General features: G+C 40.7%; 1 long non-coding RNA gene across 9 annotated transcripts in view; it reads right to left on the bottom strand.

Moving 5' to 3' along the window:
- Window positions 1-22,845, bottom strand: part of LOC103348744 (uncharacterized) — a 47,348-nt gene that overhangs the window by 4,797 nt on the left and 19,706 nt on the right. Inside the window, exons 1-3 of one of the 9 annotated variants that reach the window (XR_007920699.2) lie at window positions 18,841-20,708; window positions 14,532-14,570; window positions 4,086-11,298 (exon numbers count right to left, since the gene is read on the bottom strand). The exons of 1 other annotated variant lie outside the window; for it this stretch is intronic. This is a non-coding gene — a long non-coding RNA (uncharacterized lncRNA). Of the gene's footprint in view, window positions 1-4,085; window positions 11,299-14,531; window positions 14,571-16,445; window positions 18,288-18,840; window positions 20,709-22,845 lie in introns of those variants that run through there. 7 more of the 9 variants (XR_011387315.1, XR_011387317.1, XR_011387316.1 and 4 more) reach the window with 7 other exon arrangements.

Genomic DNA, 22,845 nt, shown 5'->3' with positions numbered 1-22,845 from the left:
ATGCCATTACAAAAGGGCAAGTTCAGCCTGTCAGTCTATCTCTCGCACTCTCTTCTCTCCCTCAGTCTCCTTTCCTCTCTATCCTGTTGCCCCTATTCTTCTTTCCTCCCACCAGGTGATGCAGCAAGATTTTCACCTGATGCTAACTCCTTGTTAGTGGGCTTCCTACTCTCCAGAACTGTGAGTCAATAAACTCTCAGTTATTAAAAATTTCCCAGTGTTGTGGTTTGGATGTGGTTGAAGTGTGTCCCCCAAAGAGTCATGTGTTGGAAGCCTGATGCCCAGTGTAATGATGTGAGAGGTTGAGTTTACAGGAGGTAATTAAGTCAGTGGGAGTGTTATCTCCCTAAGGCACTAATATAGTTCTTGTGGGATCCCAGATGGTTCTCACTGAAATGAGGCCACCTCGTGTATCTGGCCCCTTCTTCATATGAATGATTCTCCATCATATTTTGATGGAGCTGTAGGAGGAGGGCTGTCTGGAACATCACAATATATGTGAACTGGCAGAGGGTGCTGTGAGATAGAATAAAGAGGACAAATTCAAGATTACTCAGAATGCAATTCATTGGAGGACTCACAAGTAGGACTGTGGTCTTGGGCAGCTGTAAGATAACTGGTTTGCATATTCCCAGTCAGCAGTAAGAGGTTTATATGTTAAGCTGGGTAAAGGTGGTTCAAGGCTAACCCAGGTGCACCTGTACTATCTCAAGAAATACTAACATTCTAGGCATCAGATTTGGGACATTCCAGGGTCTGACCCAGCAATACAATCCTAGCAGGTTATCATAATGACTTTTGTTCAACCTATCATAGGGTTTGGGATGATTGTCAGAGTTATCTAAAGGGCAAGATGGTAGTCACATCCAAAATGGCTGCAATCACATCAAACTGAACTCCTATGGCCAAATCAGATGCTTAACTGTTGGGGCCAAGCTGCTCAGTCTTGAACTTTCAGCCTCCAAAACTTTGAGCTAAATAAATCACTTTGTAAGGTACATAGTCTCAGATATTCTTAATAGGAACAGAAAATAAACATTCTGTTACAGCAACATAAATAGTCTAAGACAAGTGAATTTTAGTATGTGATTAAAGATTTCTCTAAAGATTTTAATTATGGGGCCCGGCGCTGTGGTGCAGTGGCTAATGCTCTGGCCTGAAGCACCGGCATCCCATATGGGTGCCGGTTCGAGACCTGGCTTCTCCACTTCTGATACAGCTCTTTTCTATTGCCTGGGAAAGCAGTAGAATACGGCCAAGTCCTTGGGCCCCTGCACCTGTGTGGGAGATCCAGAAGAAGCTCCTGGCTCCTGGCTTCAGATTGGCGCAGCTCCAGCCATTGGGGCCAATTGAGGAGTGAACCATCGGATAGAAGACCCTCTCTCTCTCTCTCTCTCTCTCTGCCTCTCCTCTCTCTGTGTAACTCTGACTTTCAAATAAATAAACAAATCTTTAAAAAAAGATTTTAATTATAACTATTCCATAGAGGTGGGAATTTGGCCTAGTGGTTAAGACATCAGTTCTGAAGTCCATATGCTATATTGGAATACCTGGATTTGATGCCAGTCTCTGGCTCCCAACTCCAGCTTCCTGCTAATACAGATTCTGGGAGGTAACATGAAAGCTCAATTGATTGGGTCCTTCCCACCCACATAGAAGATCTAGATTTTATTCCTGGCTACTAGCTTCAGCTCAGTACAGCCCTGGCCTAGGCATATGGGAAATGAACCAGCAGATTGGAGCACCCCCTTTTCTCTTCCTATATATTCATCTTCATGAATGCGCTATTGTTTTTGATACTTGCAATGGCTCCCCTTCACTTTTTTTCTTGTTTGGGACATTCAGAAACTGTAGCATTTATTGAAAAAGTGAGAGTGTTGTATACATTTATTATTTTCCAATTAATATAATCAATCTGTGATGTAAAGTACACTAGGGGAATTATTCTAGTACGTTTCTAATCTCCCCTTTCCCTTTCTTCTTACTGATGACCTTGATTGATGATTCATAGGAAATAGAAGCAAACTCTCATCTCTCCAGCATGCTGAACTGTGACCCACTCTTTCATACTGCTGTTCAAGGATGAAGTATCCCTGCTCCTAGCTAAGGTCAACCTTTCACTTGTACTTGGGATCTCACTCTCTTACCTTCTCAAGGACTTCACTCCTAGAACTGTGCCCTTCTTTCTTGCACTACTGATTTTGCTCTATCTAGAGGATTGTTTTCATCAGCAAACAAATCTGCTCTTGACCTCCCATTCCTGTCTAGCTGCTACCCAATTCTCCTTTTTTCTCTACAGCAGAACTTCTCAAATGAATGACTTTCCATGTGACACCACCTATTTTCTTTCCTCAATCCATAGCAATCAGACTTTTGTCTTCCTCCCCACATCTGAATCTTCTAAAAGATTATTCAGTTAACACAATGTCACCAAATGCAGTGATCACTTTTCTGCTTCCATCTTACTCAACAATTCAGCATTTGTGACTACCCGCTACATCTTGAGACTCTCTCTTCTCCTGGCCCCTACAATAACCCAGTTCCCCGATTTTCTTCTTCTATCAGTGCCCATTCCATTCCATTGAATGTAGGCTGGTAACTCTCAAATGTACAAATCCAAATCTAACCTTCCCCAGCTCTGAACTTGTATATCCTAATAGTATTTGCATCTCCAGTTGGACATATGATTATCTTTCAGTGGAAATGAACAGAGTCGTCCACCCTTATCCATGGTTTTGCTTTTCACAATTTCAGCTACCTAGGCCCATGATGATCTGAAATACTAAATGAAAAATTCCAGAAATAAACTATTCATATGTTTTAAATTGCATGTCACTCTCAGAAGTGCAATGAAATTGCTTGGTTTCTTGCCCCTTTCCATCTGGGACACTGAATCATTCAACCATCTCAGTTATCAGATGAACTGTCATAGTACCACTGCTTGGTTCAAATAGCCCTTAATTTGGCCCTAAAGTGCAAGAAAGAGGAGTGATGCTGGTAATTGAGATGGTCCAAAGAGGCAATAAAATGCTTTCTTTAAGTAAAAAGGTGAAAATACAATAAAATACTTTGAGAGAGATTGAGAGGCCACATTTACATAATTTAAAATTCATTATATTGTTATAATTGTTCTATTTATTATTTATTGTTAATCTCTTATTGTGATGAATTTATAAGTTGAACTTTATCATAGGTAAGTATGTATAGGAAGCAACATAGTTTACATGGTTTATCATCATCTGAGGTTTCAGGCATCCACTTGAAGGTTTTGGGATGTATCCCCTGTGGATAAGGGGGGGACTATGATCCATTTACTATATTTCTACTGTCTGCTATGACTGATGCTCTCTTTCCCCATTCTTTGTTTTTCTTTCCTTCTCCTTCACTTAAACCAATCCCCGGTAGATTGGGTCTCTTGATGATGTACTAGCACCTAATAGGTTTCCTTCATAATAATTATCATACAGTCAATTAATCAGGTGTGTGATTATGTTTAATGTCAGTCTTGCTTCTTAGGCATCTAAGACCCCTGAGGCCAGAGATTAGCTGTGTTGTTTTTCTGTTACCTCAGGACCCAACATATTGCCTTGTACATATTGGGCACTCAATGTTTTTAGGAGAAAATAGATGTTCTACATTGCTTTAATTGTTATATAACATGTTATGACTAAATATAGTTAACTCTTACTGCTGCATGTGTAGACTATTTCCTATTTTTCACTATAAAGTGATTCTACAATGAACATCCACACAGCTGAATCTTTTGCACCTGTTTATTCATGTATTTAGGAAAACTGCTAGAAATAGAATCACAAATCTTGTAGCAAGATGCACCTTTTTTTTTTTTTTTTTTTTTTGACAGGCAGAGTGGACAGTGAGAGAGAGAGGGAGAGAGAGAGAGAGAAAGGTCTTCCTTTGCTGTCGGTTCACCCTCCAATGGCCGCTGCGGCTGGCGCACTGCGCTGATCTGATGGCAGGAGCCAGGTACTTATCCTGGTCTCCCATGGGGTGCAGGGCCCAAGGACTTGGGCCATCCTCCACTGCACTCCCTGGCCACAGCAGAGAGCTGGCCTGGAAGAGGGGCAACCGGGACAGAATCCGGCGCCCCGACTGGGACTAGAACCTGGTGTGCCGGCGCAGCTAGGCGGAGGATTAGCCTAGTGAGCCACGGCGCTGGCCAACAAGATGTACCTTTTAAAGGTTTTTGCTATAGTGAGGTAGTCTGCAAGTGTGACCATCATTAATTCCTCCACTCCCTGTGTAAGCAAGCCATTCAACCATCAACAGGCTCCCCTTGTCCTTGAGTGCTTTGCTTTTACCTTTAGAATCTGATGGAAATAGGGCCAACAGATAAAATTCAGGGTGCCTCCTTGTGATATTGCTATGTAATAGGAAATACGTATTTTGTCTTCATCTCCAGTTCCTGACACAGAGCTTCTAAAACCCTCATTAATTCCTGACTTACAGAAGTTAAAGGGACATTTTCTATTATTCACAAGTTCCTTCTAACTACACCAAAGTTTATATTATGAGCTGACTTCTGGAAAGGTTGTCAGGGGAACCAGCCATGTGATTAGAGGGTTGGAACTTCTAGCCCCAACACTTGGCCTCAAGAAAAAGGAGATGGGCTACAGATAGACTTCAATACCCCAATTGCCAATAATTTTATTGATTTTAAAATTTTATTAATTTTTAATAATTTTATTAATTATGCTATGGATATGTAACAAAACCTCCATAAAACCCCTATACGACTGGGCTCCAAAACCTTCCAGGTTGATGAATACATGGAGATGCTGAGTGGATGGTGATCCCACAGAGGGCATGGAAATTCATCACCCCACCTCCATACCTTGGCCTATGCATCTCTCCCATCTGCCTTTTCCCTAGTAGTCATTAAGATTTTTCAGTAACACAGCAGTAAAAGTAGGTAAAGTTTCCCTGGGTTGGTGAGTCATTCTATCAAGCTATTGAATCTGAGGAGGGTGTTGTTGGAGTGTCTAATTTGTAGCAAAGTCAGAGAGAAGTTGTGGATATTGTGGGGACTCACCACTGTGATAACTGAATTGTGGGACAGTGGGGTGCTGGTGGTGTGGTTTTGTAGAACTGAGTTCTTAACTGGTGGGGTTGGAGCGAACTCTGGCCCATTAATATCAGAATTGAGTTAAATTGTAGGATGGCCAGTTGGTGTTCTCCAAGAATTGGGGAACTGGTTGGTGTCAGAAGTGTTGTAGGAAAAGTGTAGAAAAGTAGCAGTTTTTACCCCTTTTCTGTTAAATTTGAATGCCAGATGAGCAGAAAAATGTGACCTACTTGTTGTTTATCTGAAATTGAAATATAACTGGGCATCTGTACTACTGCTTGCTAAAGCTGGCAACATTAGGTATGGAGACATGATTTCAGTTAGTAGCCTAGCCTTGAAAAAATTTGGCTGTTTCTCCTTTTGCCCTTTGGAAGCCAGCTATCATCCTGTAAAGAATGTGGGATCTAGATTGCTGGATAAAGACAGGCCACCTAGAAAAATCCTACAGGATGAGATGTAATTTTGGATGATCCAGCTCCAGCTGTAATAGAACATCCCCAAAGCTGGATGGAGGAGGAATTGCTACAGAACCCCCCATACTGCGTCTTTTCCCTAGCACACACTGGGATGGTGGAAGAAAGTATTTATTTGCAATGCACAGAGCAAGGACTCAGGTAGCCACCACTCAATTCCTGGACTCCCATAGGATTAAAAGCAATGAATCTTATAGAATGAAGTGGAGGTTAAGCAGCACATGATCAGCCCCTCTGTGGGTCCCTAGATTGTCCACAGTATGCATGCTCTTCCTTTGATTGGCCAGTGTGTTTCCTTTGAAATGACAGTGGGTTCTAGTCTGTCTGGGTCTAAGGGTAGATTGGGTGTTACTTGGTTTGATCAGGGCCTGTGAGTTACTACAAAGCTCTCTGAATAGAGGCTAGCACTGAGATTAACTACTAGGGGTAATTCCAGTCTTTATGACTCAGGGTCTAGGCTCTTGCTTTATCCTTGTGATACTCCCTAATTTATGAGTTGCTCTTTAGAGGAACCACAAGTCCAGGAAGAGATACTAGAAACTGATAAAGTCCCACACCAAAGGCACTAGGGTAGGAGCTTTGTTTCATAATTAATCCCTTGTTCCAAGATTGCAGATTTTTGGGGTATGAGGGTCCCAAAATAATGTAGGGATTATGGGCCTAGGCTGGGCCTGGACAAATAGCAATCCATGGCTACCAGTTATGCCTGGACTGTAACAACATTTTTGCTAATTTTTTTTTTCAGCTTTATTTTATTTGAAGACAGACTTTGAAAGAAGGGTAGGGAGAGAGAGACACACACACACACAAACACACACACACACACACAGAGGGAGAGAGAGAGAGAGAGAGAGATTTCATCCACTGGTTCACTCCCCAGATGACTGCAATGGCCAGGGCTAGGCCAGACCAAAGTCAGGAGCCAGGAGCTTCAACTGGTCTTCCATGTGGGTGCAGGGGCCCAAGCACTTGGGCCATTTTCTTCTGCTTTCCCAGGCACATTAGCAGGAAGTTGGATCAGAAGTGGAGCATCTAGGACTCAAACCAGCCCAAATGGGTTGCCTGTGTCTCAGGCGGCAGCTTTACCTGCATGTCACAATGCTAGCCCCAATATTATTGCTTTCTGATTGACACAAAAGCTTTGTAAATGAAATATTGGAGTGGGCATTGCAGTTTAGTGGGTGAAGTTGTTGCTTGGGACATCTGCAACCCATATGGGGCCAAGTGCCTGGGAATCAGTCTCACCTCTATTTCTGATTCAGCTTCCTGCTAATGCACACCCTGGGAGGCAACAGATGATGGCTCAAGTACTGGGCCCCCACTACCCTTGCAAGAGATCCAGATGGAGTTCCTGGCTCCTGGCTTCAGCCTTGGCCTAGCCTTGACTGTTGCAGAAATTCGCAAAAGTGAATCAGCAGATGGAAGATCTCTTTGTCTCTCCATCACTCTGCCTTTCAAATAAATAAAAATAAACTTTAAAAGTATCATTTTACCATTAAAATTATTTTAAAATGAAAACTTTTTTGAAATTTTAAACATTTTCTCGAGGAAGTGCTCTACAATGTAATAATAGTCATGTGTTCTGGGAATGTTAATCCTTACATTCTACTTATTTCTCTGGAGGAATAAACTGTCTGGACTTAGGCAAGTTTGAATTATGTGATGATTTTAGGACTTTATCCCATGAAGCTGAAATAGGAGTCACTGAAGAACTGAGTCTGAGTCATCTGCTAAAAGAAATCCCTCATCACAATACAAACCACAAACACAACCCGAATGCCCTTCCTTCCAGTTTCTAGCACTGCAGTGGTGGCGGTGAAATCTTATCCTATGGTAATCTTTGACAAAGTATGCAACTAAAGGCCTGACTTTAAGTGTGGAATCTGGAGACAAAGTCCCCAGGTGGGGCTTTAGTTTCCCTCCAAGAAGTAGAAGTATAAGGCATGAATCCAAATTTTGCAGGCACAATCATAAATCCTTCTTGGAAATTTGGCTTTTGTCTATGCAATAGATAAAGAGTTTTCTTCTGTGCTTCTGTGTGTTCCTCTCCCATCACAGCTGATGTCTTGGGAGTATAAGAGGGGGTTAATTTTTCGTCATTTCACATTCCTCTATAAATTTCTTTGCAGCTAAAATTTATTTTTTATGGGCTTCCCAGTTGTAAAAGAAATTCCAATAATTTAAATTCTGTTTCAGGTTTTACAGTTCTTATTGCTTCCTTCTCTATTTAGGGTATATATCTTGAAATACTATGTCACAATCCCTGGTGCCTCATTTCTTACAACAACCTCTTTCTGATATTCAGTGGCCTTTAAATAAACAGTGCAGTTATATTTTACAGAAACCTGAATTAGCAAATGTGAAATGGAGAGAGTTGAAAAATATTATTAAAATCTCCCTTTACGCACACAAGTGGAAATAATATAAATTCCCTACAATAAAGTTTGTTTATTTTGCACTAAACACTAAGTTTGATATAAGAAATATATTACTATGGCCTAGGTTTATGTGTGCTGAAATTGTTATTTCTTGCATTACTTTTATTCTTAAGGGGAAATCTGTCTGGAATTATGCATGTTTTGAGTTATGTGAGGTTTTCAAAAGTACTTCCCAGAGTGGTTCTCAAGTAGCTTGGATGACCCAACTCCCTGATTGGGAATCCATTTTATTACTGTTACTGCTGTGATTGTTAATGGTACGAGTTACAGATTACTTAATCCTGTGCCAAGTGTCTGTTGAATATCTGTGCACTCAACAAAGTGTACACCTATGAGGCAGGCATTGTTTATACTGTTTCCATTTTATAAATGAAAAGTCTTATGCTTGGCAAATTTAAGTGGCTTGTATTTAGGGGATTATCTTTGGATTTAGGACTGGAATAAATATTTCTTTCTCCATAAATTCTAAGGTTTTTGCTAGCCAGTTCAATGTCAAATATTTATATGCTTTTTTTCAGTGATCTCAGTGCTATAAAAAGAGGGACAGATCTTTGGTTATTGATCATCATCTTCCAATGTTAAATTTTAGTTTGCTTCTTGGTTCCCAGGTCACTCACCTACCTTTTTGGAAAACAGCCAAATCCATTGAGGTGGTTAATGGGAGTGATATACCAAAACACTTTACCTTTGGGATTGATCAGGATTGGAATAGCTTCTTAACATTTTGGTCTATTTCTTTTGGTGTTGAAAATTTTCCACAACTGAAATCATTCACAGTCTCTTTTGAGACTCTGTGTACCACTTCTTTAAACAGCAGTGTTTAATCAGTATTTTCTTAGGCATGGCTGACATTAACTGTACCATGAAAATGGGCAGTTTTGGGGGAGAGTAGTTTTTTTGTTGTTGTTTTATAAACATTTTTCATTTTGGAGTTAAAAAATAATAAACTTTTTTTGTTTTGTAAACATTTTTCATTTTGGAGTTAAAAAAATAGTAAATCTACTAATAGAGGCAGTTTGGCTCCTGCTCATGTGAGGCATCCCATGACCTGTGATGTAATTTCCATCATTAAATCCTTCAGTTCATGGAGACAGAACAGCCCCAGGACAGGAAGAAACTAAATCTTTTTAATGTCTTCTAGTCTTTGGGTGCAGTTCAGCACCTGGAATGGAGAAAGATGAGTTGAACTGGAACTGGAACTTTCAAACGCCATTCCATCTACATTTTCTATCTATAAAAGTGTAGCCATATCCATATATTCCATTAATCAAGGACACAAAGTCTTGCCCCATTACTTTGCAAGACCTTCATTATTAATTTTCATTAATAATTTACTTTTTTTTTTTTTTTGACAGGCAGAGTGGATAGTGAGAGAGAGAGAGACGGAGAGAAAGGTCTTCCTTTTGCTGTTGGTTCACCCTCCAATGGCCGCCACGGCTGGCACGCTGCGGCCGGCGCACAACGCTGATCCGAAGGCAGGAGCCAGGTGCTTCTCCTGGTCTCCCATGGGGTGCAGGGCTCAAGGACTTGGGCCATCCTCCACTGCCTTCCTGGGCCACAGCAGAGAGCTGGCCTGGAAGGGGGGCAACCAGGACAGAATCCGGCGCCCCGACTGGGACTAGAACCCGGTGTGCCAGCGCCACAAGGTGGAGGATTAGCCTATTGAGCCGCGGCGCCGGCCAATAATTTACTTTCTATCACCTTGCTTTAAAAGTGAGCTTCATGAAGGTAGGAACATTGTCATAGAAAAAAATGCCTAACATATAATAGACATTTTTAATTCCTTTTGAAGGAATGAATGGCTTAATAACTGAGACTTCATGAAAGCAGTTTTCAAATAAATTTAAGGAGAGAAATAGAGAACAGTAAAGTAGAAGGAGCACAGGAAGAAGAGTCTGGAAGACTGGGTTCTACTTTGAGCTCTACCCTCACTTGGTGAAGTGTATAACCTTTGGCAAGTCCCTAAATATCTCTAAAGTCTCTCAAAGTCCCCTCTGAATTGTATGTTCTGATGAAGGTCTTTGGACAATGACCTCTCTTTTCTAATTAGCTATGACCCAAAGTGGGGCCAGTCTTATGGTGCAGTGAGTTAAATTGACACCTGCAATGCTACTGGCATCCCATATTGGAGCAAATATTTGAGTCTCAGCTTCTCTCCTTCCAATCCAGTTCCTTGCTAATGCACCTGGAAAAACAGCAGAAAATGGCTTAAGTACCTGGGACCCTGACGCCCATGTGAGAGACCTAGATGGAGTTCCTGGCTTCAGTTTGGCCCAGCCCTGGCCATTGGGGCTTTTGGGGGAGAGAACCACCAGTGGATGGATGATCTCTAACTCTCTCTTAGTTACTGCCTTTCACATAAATAAATATTATTTTTAAAAATACTATTTAATGAAATACTAATGTGCATTTTAAAAAAATATTTATTTATTTCATTTGAGAACAGAGATAAAGACAAACATAGAAAACTTCCATCTGCTAGTTCACTCCCCCTAAATACCAGCAATGCCAGGGCTAGGCCAGGCCAAAGTCAAGAGTCAAGAACTCAATGCAGTCTCCATGTGGGGATGTAACTACTTCAGCCATCCTGGTTACCTCCCAGGGTGCGTATCAGCAGGATGATGAAATCAGGAGCAGAGCCAGGACTCAAACCCAGACATTTTGATATGGGGTATATGCATCCCAAGTAGAGTCTTGACTTAGGAAAATACTTGCCCCTGATATGTGCATTTTTAGATAGTCTATATATCTGATATGTCATAGGTTGTACATTAGCATATTTATTAACTAAAATAATAGGGCTATGCTGTAGACTAGTAGCTATTTCATTTTTGGTTTATGTTCTGATGTCACTTGTTACATAAAATTATGGCATTTTTTTCCTTAAACATTTCTCCGGGGGCTTCTGTATTTATTCTTGTACCTATGTATCTACTTTAAACAATTTTACTAATTTAAGGGCTGCTTTTAGACGAGGTTCATTATTGTTTGAAGGATGTGTCCAAAGGGAAAGAATTGACAAGATTTACCCATACAAGCCAAAGAAACCAACTATGTAATTTAGACTGCCTATCTAGAATTGGAATTACACTTGTCCAGCAGCCAAAGGAGAGACAATACCTGCTTGACAGTCAGCATTTTATTATCTTCATTATCATGTTTTCTGAAAGTGCCAAAGGCAAAGGACAAGTTGAATCCTGCTGCAAGAGAGGCCTGAGAGTGTTTGCTCTAAGCTTGGAAGAGGAGGTAACTGGAATTCTTGATATCTGGAGCTCCAATTTCACCTTTGTCCAACCAGTGCATTCTTAGGGAAGGCAAAACATTTATAGGCAAAGAAAGAACAATCTTTAATAGTTCTTCCCTTCATTTATTTGTCACTCATTCTGAGCAAGAATGTACTCCACATCAATATTTTCCAAATTTATCTGTAAGTTCACAAATTGTGTAAAATGTAAGATGTACACTTTCTATCTCAACCCAGTCCATACACACATATATATGCGTGTATGTGCATGCACACACACTCACTTAAAAACTGAAATGAAATTTCTTAAAAATAATTTTATCCTAACTATGTTTGAGTAATCTGCTAATTTTTATTGTTTCTTTTTTTTTTAAATGTGCTGATTATGAGTCAATTAGTTTCACGACACTCTCTGGTGGTTTGATAAAAGGGAAAAATACTTCTGTAGATGATTTCAATGGATTCAGAGGGAAATTATTACCCTTTACCAACAAAGAAAGCATACAGGCGGCTGAATTATTAACAGAAATCCAAACACCTTTCAATGAATGGGAATCCAAATGCAATGAAATTATATAGACCCTTATCTCCTACCCATAGACAAAAATTAACTCAAAATGGGAAAGGATCCATGTAGAAGAGGTAACATTATTAAATTAAAAAAAACATAGGCATCAAACTTCATGACTTTTAATTAGGTACTGATTTCTTAGTTGAGAAACATAAAAAACAGCGTAAGAAAAATAGGTTATTTGGAGAATTCATTAAAAAGTAAAACTTTAGTGTTTCAAAGGGCAACATAAAGAGGTGAAAAGATCACCTACATAATGGGAAAGTTTTTTATTCAAGTTATATGTCAGATAAGAAGTAGGTATCCAGAAAGTATAAAGAACTCTTACAACTTAATAATAAAAAGACAAAGAACTCAATTAAATAGTAGACTAAATATCTGCATAGAAACCTCAGACATTCTCTAGTATTTGAGGAAAGAAGGAAGGGAGGGAGGGAGGGAGATAGGGAGGAGAGAGAGGGAGAAGGAAAGGAAAATAGAAAGAGGGAGAGTGGTTATTTCTTGGGATCTTTGATCATTTGGTATTTTTTTGGGGTCAGGAAACAGAAGCCTGGGAGAAAGGACCTGTGTGAGCTTCAGGACCAGTGTCATAGAATAATCCCTTACCACAAACTCTTCAAATCTTGGTGTGGAAGGGGATGATGATCCGATGCCTTCACCAAATAAAGGAAAAAAACTCCTAACAGCTGTAATTCATTTCTCAAGACTATGTTTAATTTCAAAGAAGCTAGGATTAGAGGAGTTTGAGAATTATATGATTTATTAAATATTATTATATAATAAGATAAAAGTACGGAGAACAGAAGGAAAAAGAAACATGAAGGAGGGAGATCTTAGACACAAAACATACATGTGCCATGGTGACCTTAGATCTGTTGGACATAGGCATAAGATTTCCAGTGTTGTGAAACAGAGGTTAGGATGGGAATAATTCACATGGATATTGGGCTAGAATCACTGAATGTGTCCAGGGGTACTGGTCAATTTAAAAAAAATAAACTTGGTATTCTGTTAGCGCCCTCTGTAATTCTCTTCAGAAGCAACTGAATGTGGAATTTCTACTTGGTGTACTAAGCTTCTCCTTCTTACATTTTTCTACTACCACTAGTTACCAGGCATCTTCATTTTTTATTCTGGGAGAAAGTCTATTCTGCAGGAGAATTTCCCCTTTCCTCCCAAATTATTTATAAATAGCTGGCCGAGGGGACTTTTGCAAAAGTTTGATATCTACACGGAAGAGTAAGCCTAGCACAAAGGCACAGTGACAAAAGAGTGAGGGGAAATGTGATGACTTCTAGTCTGCTATCTGATTGCTTCAGGTTATCTCTAACCTGTCACAATCTTGGACTTTAGTCAGGGCATCATAATTAGCTATAATATGGAGAAGGAAATACAGCTTTTTAGTTGCCACACTGTCACTATAATAAAATCTTGGTCCTATTAGAAATGAAGCAGGATACAATGCATATTCAGTAGGTGATTAGTAGTCACTTCCATGTCTATGTAATTCAAAATATTTTTCCTATTTTTAGAAATGATGGCCTCAATTGTTGAAAAGAATGGTGGAAAATACTAGAGGGACTGGCATTGAAGAAGGTTCTTTTTTGGACAAAATAATCATAAATTTCTTTTGCAAAACTTTTTAAAGTATATAGAATATATCTTCTTATAGAGAAGTCAAGGTTCTCAAGATTGTTTCAGAAAACACTATGGAAATTTATGATCCTAGCAGCTCTGTGGTAAGCAGGACAAAGTAACTTTCACAGAGGATTAAACTTGGGCACAGAAAGAATAAGTATCTTTCTAAATCATAGCTGTTAGCTCTAATTCATTCTCTAGTTTAGCCACATTAGCATTGTGTGGGTAACTTGTGGGAATCTTCCATGCAGGGCTTTGATAGTATTGGAATGGTGGGGGGGTTGCAGGCAAACATGGCACCAGTGTCAAAGTAATCTGCTTTAGGGCTGGCACTGTGGCATAGTGGGTAAAGGCACCAGCTGTAGTGCTGGCATCCCATGTGGACGCTGGTTCAAATCCTGGCTGCCCCACTTCTGGTCCAGTTCTCTGCTATGGCCTGGGAAAGCAGTGGAAGATGGCCCAAGTTCTTGGGCCCCTGTACCTTCATGGGAGACCAGGAAGAAGCTCCTAGCTCCTGGCTCCTGGCTCCTGGCTTCAGATCAGCGCAGCTCCAGCTGTTGTGGCCATCTGGGGAGTAAACCAGAGGATGGAAGACCTATCTCTCTCCCTGCCTTTCCTTCTCTCTCTGTATAACTCTGACTTTCAAGTAAATGAATAAATCTTTAAAAAAAAAAGTAATCTGCCTTCTCTTGAAGTCTTCTGCCTCCGAATCATTACATATTTATCAAATAGAGCTGGAATTCCCACATCTACTGTTTTGTACTCTCTTTCATTGTAATGTGGCAGAAAAAAATTGCTATTGTACAGGTACTGTGTGGCTTTGGGGTCCTCTGTAGGTTGACCCCTTCTGAGGCACAACTTGGTAGGTATGAACATTTGATCACATGATTAGTAATGATAGTAGCCTAGCCTCTATTTATTTATGCATAAAGATATAGAAATATTAATCATATTTAGAGTTAGAGACTATCTAATAATTGACACAAAAATATGAAAATAAGTGATTATCCAGAGTTTAGGGAAACTGAAAATGCTGTGTATATTTTACATACTCAGATGTCATGTCATTCCTGTTTTCACTTACTTATTCAGTTAAGCTGAGGTTTTGTAGGTGGCAGGTCTGCTGAAAAGGAAAAAATAGTCAGTCATAATATTGTGTCATAAGGAAAAATGTGGTTATTAAAGTTTATTTTTTATGCATTGGTGAGGCAGAGGGAGAGAGAGTGAAAATGGGAGAATGTTCCCATCTGCTGGTTCTCCCCTCAAATTCCAAAATGATTGATTGTGGTGGGGCCAGAGCCAGGAGCTGGGAAAACAATCTAAATCTCCCATGAGGTTCAATTAGTTGGGTCCATCTACTGCCTCACAGGGTCTAAATTAGCAGAAAGCTGGAGTCAGGAGCTAAAATTGTGACACAGTTGAAGTCAGGCATTAACTGCTAAGCAAAATGCCCATTCTTGACCCTTAACTTTAAAAGATTTTGTTTATTAGAAATGTAGAGCAATAGAGACAGGTGAGTCTTTTTAAAAAGGTATTATCTATCTATCTATCTATATTTACTTTTTGGCTTTTATGTTTGTTTATTTTCTTTACTTAGGACAGAGAGATCTTCAATCCACTGGTTCACTCTCCAAATGCCTGCAACAGTCAGGGCTAGACCAGGCCAAACCAGGAGTCAGGAACACCATCTAGATCTCCCATATGGGTGACAGGGACCCAAGTATTTGAGCCATCATCTGCTGCCTACAAGGGTGTGCATTGCCAGGAAGCTGGATTAGAAGAGGAGGCAGGACTCAATCCCAAGCATTCTGATATGGGATGTAAGAGTCTCAAGTGGTAGCTTATCCCACTGTGTTAATAATGCCTGCCCTTGAAGTACCTTTGAATTACATTTTTTTTTTTTTTTTTTTTTTTTTTGACAGGCAGAGTGGACAGTGAGAGAGAGAGAGACAGAGAGAAAGGTCTTCCTTTGCCGTTAGTTCACCCTCCAATGGCCGCCGCGGCCGGCGCACTGCGCTGATCCGATGGCAGGAGCCAGGAGCCAGGTGCTTTTCCTGGTCTCCGATGGGGTGCAGGGCCCAAGCACCTGGGCCATCCTCCACTGCACTCCCTGGCCACAGCAGAGGGCTGGCCTGGAAGAGGGGCAACCGGGACAGAATCCGGCGCCCCGACCGGGACTAGAACCCGGTGTGCCGGCGCCGCTAGGCGGAGGATTAGCCTAGTGAGCCGCGGTGCCGGCCGTTGAAGTACCTTTGTATTTGATAATTTTTAGTCTATTGTAAATACTACTCTGATTCTTACTAATAAGGTTTTATCCTTTGGCAGTATGAGTCTCATGAAATTGGTCTTGAATCTTTTTGACATGACCACAGCCATCTCTCATAGTTTCCTTTCTTCAATATGACAATCTGTCCCAGAGCTGAAAGTTAGCTTTCAACATTTAATTTCATAGTGCATTGATAGATCCAGTGATGGGGGGCCTTGTTATGTTTTAATGTATCTGAGGAGAGTTTAAATTTAGCTGTTGAAAGGTTAACCTCCTTATAGAAGTGAAATTGACACTTTTAGATTCAATGACTTGAATAGTCCTTGACCTGACTGTCCAGGGGCAGTTTATCATTGCTACTTTTTATTTTGTATATCCTTTTTTGTTGTTATTGTTGTGTTGCTGTTTTTCCTGTTTTCTTTTTTTTATAGATTTTTTTGTTTTTTAACTTTTATTTAATAAATTTCCAAAGTACAGCTTATGGATTACAATGGCTTCCCCCCCATAACTTCCCTCCCACCCACAACCCTCCCATCTCCAGCTCCCTCTCCCATTCCATTCACATCGATTCATTTTCAATTCTCTTTATATACAGAAGATCAATTTAGTATATATTAAGTAAAGATTTTAACAGTTTGCACCCACATTGAAACACAAAGTGTAAAATACTGTTTGAGTACTAGTTATACCATAAATTCACATTGAACAACACATTAAGGACAGAGATCCTACCTGGGGAGTAAGTTCACAGTGACTCCTGTTGTTGACTTAACAATTTGACACTCTTGTTTATGACTTCAGTAATCTCCCTAGGCTCTTGTCATGAGTTGCCAAGGCTATGGAAGCATTTTGAATTTGCCGACTACAATCTTATTTAGATAAGGTCATAGTCAATAGTCAAAGTGGAAGTTCTCTCCTCCCTTCAGAGAAAGGTACCTCCTTCTTTGATGGCCCATTCTTTCTACTGGGATCTCACTCGCAGAGATCTTTCATTTAGGTGTTTTGTTTGTTTGTTTTTGTTTTTCCAGAGTGTCTTGGCTTTTCATGCTTAAAATACTCTCATGGGCTCTTCAGCCAGATCCAAATGCCTTAAGGGCTGATTCTGAGGCCAGAGTGCTGTTTAGGACATCTGCCATTCTATGAGTCTGCTGTGTATTCCACTTCCCTTGTTGGATTGTTCTCTCCTTCTTAATTCTATCAGTAGTATTAGCAGACACTAGTCTTGCTTATGTAATCTCTTTGACTCTTAGACCTATCAGTATGATCAATTGTGAACTGAAATTGATCACTTGGACTAGTGAGATGGCATTGGTACATGCCACCTTGATGGGATTGAATTGGAATCCCCTGGCACGTTTCTAACTCTACTATTTGGAGCAAGTCAGATTGAGCATGTTCCAAATTGTACCTCTCTTCCCTCTCTTATTCCCACTCTTATATTTATTCCTGTTTTCTTTCTCTCTTTTTTTTTTCTCTGCTTCATACTATATGCTGAACTCCTCATGTAACATAGAGTTAACCATATGTATTTTAAGTCAATTGGAAGAAGATCCTAGCTAAAAATAAGAGGGGGAATAAGAGATGAAGGAGGTAGTCTATAACTATGAAACAGTATAGTTCTGCATACAGTCCTACAGACATACTTCTAAGGGTACAGCCTAAAAACTTGTCACAGGACTCCAAACCCATAAAAATTAGTGGTTTAAATGCCACCTTAACTGTTAAAATGATCATATTAAATGTCAAAGTCAACATCTAGATGGGTTTAAATGTAAAAGTGATCATATAAATAACATCAAGTGCCTGGTAATTATAGAATTAAAAAGGAAGGAGGGTCCAATATGGGAAACAGTCCACACAGCAGACTCCTAGAATGACATTCATTGTAAATAACACTCTGACCTCAGAATCAACCCTTAAGGCTTCCTGGTCTGGCTGAAAGGCCTGTGAGAGCATTTCAGGCATGGAAAGCCAAGACTCTGTGGCAAAAAAAATCCTACACGGAGGATCTCTGTGAGACCTCAGTGGAAAGAAAGAGCCATCAAAGAAGGATGTACTCTTCTCTGAAGGGCGGAGAGAACATCCACTTTGCTTATGGCAGTGTCCAAATACCAATGGAGTCTATGGTCACAAAAGGCTTACATAGCCTTGGCAGCCCATGGCAAGAGCCTTGGGTGATCACTGATGTCATAAATAAGAGTGTTAATTGTTAAAGGAACAACAGAAGTCACTGTACACTTACTCTCCATGTAGGACCTCCATCCCTAATATGTTGTACTATGAGAATTGACTGCAAATTTTGTTCCCAAATTATACTGTATATGTTATGTGTGTGCATGGGTGCAAATTGTTGAAGTCTATGCTTAGCATGGAGTTGGTCCTCGGTATATAAAGTCAAACTAAAAATGAACCATAATCAAGAGGGAGATGCAAGAGGGAGAGCGAGGTGGGATGGGATTTAAGTGGGGGGTGGATATGGGGGAAAAACCACTGTATTCCTAAAGTTGTATCTATGAAAAATGCATTCATTAAATAAAAACTTAGAAAAAAAGAAAGGTTAACCTCCTAACAGAAGTTAGGGTCCATTCTTCTGGAGGAGAGAACGCGAGGAGTCCATATGGGTTAATAGGCAGTCAGGTTGGTCCCAGTGGAAATTTAGGGTGTAAAATGCTTGCTTTCCCGAAAAGTTACCTTCAGCCAGGTCAAAAGTGCCTGCCCCATTTCTAAGAAATTCCCTATTTTACCATGAGAATAGCAAGGGAGTAGTATTCCATCCTTCTGAGCTCCCAGTTTACTATAAAACAAAATAGGTATCCCACCCTTCTGATGGCTCTTTTGTTTTAGCATGAGCAAGCCAGACAGAGTAAAAAGATGACAAATCACATCTTTTGATGGGTTTGTCCCTGCCTTGTATTGACTGACAGTTTCTTCTCCAAAACTGCTTTAAAAACCCCAGTACCACCAGACTCTTTCGGTTTTTCTTCTCTTGGAGCCCTTCTCCAGGCCACTCTGGCTGGAGGTCTCTGACTTAAATAAAACTTGCTTTTAAATAGAAACAAGAAAGTATAAGTAATTTTGTTACTAAGACAAATTATGCAGAAAAATATGCTTTAAAATATTCAATTACTTAGTATAGTGGTATACTTATTTTCACTGTATTTCATGATTAGGTCCATATTTGGTGAAAACTGACTTCTGAGAGAGATCTCTGTTACAATGTGGTGGAATGAGAAGGCCATGCCAAGATGGCCACTGGCAAGCAAGCGTCAGTTACTCAGGAATGGCTTGGAACCCACCTGGCAATGGAGCCTGCCTGGCAACAGGCTATGATTAGATGGCTTCAGATACTGCCTGGCAACAGGCTGTGATTGGTTAGGGCATAAACCGCCCCTTGACCGGATTGGCTGCCTTGGCTATTTAAGCTACTGTATCAACTGAAATAAACGAGTCTGCGGGCTGCTCGCCTCTGGCCTGCTTTCACCTGGCTCCCGGGGTCTTTGTGGTGACTCCACACCTCTTGCCCCTACTACACTCCTCCTCTCAGAAACGAATCCACAGCAACAACATTTCATGTCAGCTTTCATCCCTCTTTAATCTTTGTTACTAAAGATTTATTTATTTGAAAGGCAGCATTTACAGAAAAAGAGACAGAAAAGGAAAGGCAAAAAAGACATATCTTCCATCCTCTGGTTTACTCCCAAAATGACCACAACATTTGGAGCTGAGCCAGGCCAAAGCCTGGAGCTTCACTGTGGTGTCCCATGCGGGTGGCAGGCCATCTTCCACTTCTTTTCCCAGGCATAGAGTTGATTTGGAAGTGGAGCATCTGGGACTCAAACTGGTGCTCATATGGGATGTTTGTATGGCATGCAGTGGCTTAACCCGCTACACCACAAAGCCAAGCCCATTTCTCACTAGTCTTAAAACAGAGGTCTTCCATGTGATAATATCCTGCTATTATACTAAACGATAGAAATCATCTTTAGCTTTGTAACAACAGCTACAGCTCTCCCTTGTAATCATGAGTATTTAATTCATTACTCAATGCAACAAGTAATAATTGAGCTCTAGCTTTGAGTAAAAGCAATCAGTTGGGCCTTATGAAATACATGAGCAATAAATAGGGGCTGGCATTGTAGCATAGCAGGTAAAGCTGCCACCTGTAGTGTCAGGATCCCTTGTGGGTGCTGGTTTGAGTCCTGGCTGCTACACTTTCTAATCCACCTCTCTGTTACAGCCTGGAAAAGCAGTAGAAGATGGCCTAAGTTCTTGGGCCCCTACAACCATGTGGGAGACTCAGAAGAAGCTCCATGCTCCTGGCTTTGGCCTGGCCTAGCTCCGGCTATTGCAGTCATCTCGGGAGTGAACCAGCAGATAGAAGACCTCTCTCTCTCTCTCTTTCTCTCTCTCTCTCTGCCTTTATAACTCTGCCTTTCAAATAAATAAGTAAAATCTTTTAAAAAAAGGAAATACAAAAATATACTCCCTCCTTATACAGTTCAAAATGGAGCAATAAAACAAATACAGGAACAATTAAATCATGACGCAGAATAACATGTAATTATGTGTTTACACAAGTGGTACTAATACAGCTGTAGGATTTCAGAGGAGAGATGAATTAGCTTAGCATGGTCTGAGGTGGATTTATGGAGTTGTTTCTTGAACCAAACCCAGAAGATGCCATTTCCATGGGCAGAAGAAAGGGATGAAGAAATATGTGAGCAGTTATGAAGGTGGTGGTGAAAATGACATGCAGGACAGTGGAAAGGCCACCCTGAAATAGAGGGTTCTGTTTGGGAAGCTGGCATGATACACGTGGAACACATAGGCTGGGAGCACTTTCCTGGCAGGTTTAAATGTTAGGCTAGAGATTAGATTTCAGAACAGTGTCTGTGCCTTTCATCTAGCTGGCAAGGTCTTCACTGTTAACCAGTAGTTAGCATATGTATTTCAGGGAAAAAGTCTAGGGGTGTGATTAAAGTTGGAAAAGAACTATCAGAGCCGGCGCCGTGGCTCAATAGGCTAATCCTCCACCTTGCGGCGCCGGCACACCGGGTTCTAGTCCCGGTTGGGGCGCCGGATTCTGTCCCGGTCGCCCCTCTTCCAGGCCAGCTCTCTGCTATGGCCAGGGAGTGCAGTGGAGGATGGCCCAGGTGCTTGGGCCCTGCACCCCATGGGAGACCAGGAAAAGCACCTGGCTCCTGGCTCCTGCCAGGATCAGCGCGGTGCGCCGGCTGCAGCGGCGGCCATTGGAGGGTGAACCAACGGCAAAGGAAGACCTTTCTCTCTCTGTCTCTCTCTCACTGTCCACTCTGCCTGTCAAAAAAAAAAAAAAAAAAAAAAAAAAAAAAAGGAAAAGAACTATCAGAGTTTGGAGTGGAAAAGGCAAGGCTTACAGAATAGAGACTTAAGTGAATATCAAGGAAAAGGAGAGTGAAAATTCAGAGAGGAGAATCCATTTACTTATTGAACAAATATTTATTGAATACCTTTATGTGCAAGGATATGCTAGGCACTGAGGGTAGAGAATGACACCATTGTTTAAGGTTCTGCTAATGGTCTGAATAATTGAAGAACAATCAATACCTGGATGCAGATGTCTTAATAATTTAATCCTTAAGAGTAGAATTTCAGACAAGGTGATAGCTCAGGAGTGAAGTTTTTTTTTTTTTGTTTTTTTTTTTTTTTTTTTTTTTTTTGTGTCACAGTTGCATTTACTATCATCATAAATAATCCTATGTGTTCATATACCTATTCTGGTAACAACGTGAAATGCCAAAGCTGCAAAGTGCATGTCCTCTCCAAACTGTTAATCTCTTTCTCTCTTTGGTCTCTCATATTCCCAGCCTTTAAAAGACCCTAGGAAGACAAGGTAGCGGTAACAGTAAGAGTTCTGGAAGTTGAGAATAATGGCTCTAATGGAATTTACTGTTGGCTAGCTACTCTGGAGCAGGGAATCTCTTTTATGAAAAATTGTCAGAGAGTATTTATCATGCATTCCATCTATCAGTAAGTATTCACTGAGCTTCTACACTTTGGGCACTAATCTAGGTACTGGGAATGCAGTAAACAACCAGTTATAAAACATAAATAGATAAATCCAGCATTGTATGCAATTAGTTTCATACAATTTATTCTTGTCATTTACTTAAGGAAAGAGATTCTTGACAGTTTAAGTCTAGCAGTCAAGGTTGTGGGCTGAAGGCAACTGACACATCCCACCTGGGAAAGTCTCTGTGGAATGTGTAGGAGGTGCTGGTTTTAGTGACCCTGACAGTGCGATTGACTTGATCTGTGAGAAGTTTCAATCACGCTAAACTATCAGGACGCCATTTGAGTTGCACTCAATGCACAATATGATCATCTTTTAACTTGTTTATTTTTGTCTGAAAATAGAGTCATGGAAAATTTTGTGTGTAAAATCACATTTTTTTTTTTTGATAGGAAGAGTTAGACAGTGAGAAAGAGACAGAGAGAAAGGTCTTCCTTCCGTTGGTTCACCCCCTAAATGGCCACTACAGCCAGTGTGCTGCGCTGATCTGAAGCAAGGAGCCAGGTGCTTCCTCCTGGTCTCCCATGTGGGTACAAGGCCCAAGCACTTGGGCCATCCTCCACTGCCTTCCCAGGCCACAGAAGAGAGCTGGACTGGAAGAGGAGCAACCAGGACAGAACCCGCGCCCCAACCGGGCGTAGAACCTGGAGTGCCGGCGCCACAGGTGGAGGATTAGCCTAGTGAGCCATGGCGCCAGCCCAAAATCACACTTAAAATTGTAAATCTACTGTGGCATGAAATGAGAGAAAAGAGAAATGAGGAAAAATTATAAATTAAGAAAAATGAGACAAAATGGGGCAAATTAAAGACATTTCCAAAAAGATCTATACTCCCCTACCTTTTACAAAGCAGTTTTTTAGTAGTACATTCTGTTATTAGTTGGTTCTTGAGTCATCTATTCCCCAGCTTGGAGCTGCAATCTACTCTTTCTTTTTTCTTTTTTGTAAGATGTATTTATTTGAAAGGCAGAGTGACAGAGAGAGAGAGAGAGAGAGAGAGAGAGATCTTTCATTTGCTGGTTCATTCCCCAAATGGCTGCAACTTCCAGGTCTGGGCCAGACTGTAGCCTGGAGCCAGGAA

Source organism: Oryctolagus cuniculus, chromosome 3 (assembly GCF_964237555.1).
Source record: "Oryctolagus cuniculus chromosome 3, mOryCun1.1, whole genome shotgun sequence".
NCBI lineage: Eukaryota > Metazoa > Chordata > Mammalia > Lagomorpha > Leporidae > Oryctolagus > Oryctolagus cuniculus.
Note: the sequence above shows the minus strand (reverse complement) of the source record. Positions and strands in the feature narration are given on the sequence as shown.